The 459-nt window shown below is 63.4% G+C and overlaps 1 protein-coding gene across 1 annotated transcript in view; it reads left to right on the top strand.

The window, feature by feature from the left end:
• The window catches only part of TGFA (transforming growth factor, alpha), a gene marked incomplete at its 3' end in the record, with an annotated part of 2,663 nt that overhangs the window by 599 nt on the left and 1,605 nt on the right, over nucleotides 1-459 (top strand). The window lies entirely within an intron of this gene.

The raw sequence follows: 459 nt of genomic DNA, 5'->3' as shown, positions 1-459 counted from the left end.
GGATCCTCGTGGGCCCTTTCCCGACGGATGCGGGCATCCAGCTGGGGTGACTGGAGGAAGGTGGCTGCTCCTTGGGGAGGTGGAGAGGGGGTCCCTGAGGGCGGAGGAGGAGGCAATGTGGCCGGCAGCTGTGAGCACGCTGAGGTTTGCTGCGAGGCAGGACGCCCCGGGAGCCGGCGCTGGATGCGGGGACGTGGGCTGGGCAGAGGGGCAAAGGGATGTGCTGCCCCGTGTGCCCCTGCTGGTGTTGCCCCGAGGGGGGGCTCGGAGCCCAGGCTGGGTGGGGACAGTGGGGGTGTTTCAGAGGTGTGTTTGGGGCTTGGCTTTATAGGTTAAAACCCCAAGGTTATTTTAAAACCCAAAAAGGGTTATTTTTGTGGCCAGAGGCAGGAGTCTGGGATCTCCAGGGATAAAGCCGTCCCTGAGGAGGGGGTTTCCCTGGCAAGGGAGGCACAGATT

Source organism: Merops nubicus, unplaced genomic scaffold (assembly GCF_000691845.1).
Source record: "Merops nubicus isolate BGI_N331 unplaced genomic scaffold, ASM69184v1 scaffold33856, whole genome shotgun sequence".
Lineage (NCBI taxonomy): Eukaryota > Metazoa > Chordata > Aves > Coraciiformes > Meropidae > Merops > Merops nubicus.
Note: the sequence above shows the minus strand (reverse complement) of the source record. Positions and strands in the feature narration are given on the sequence as shown.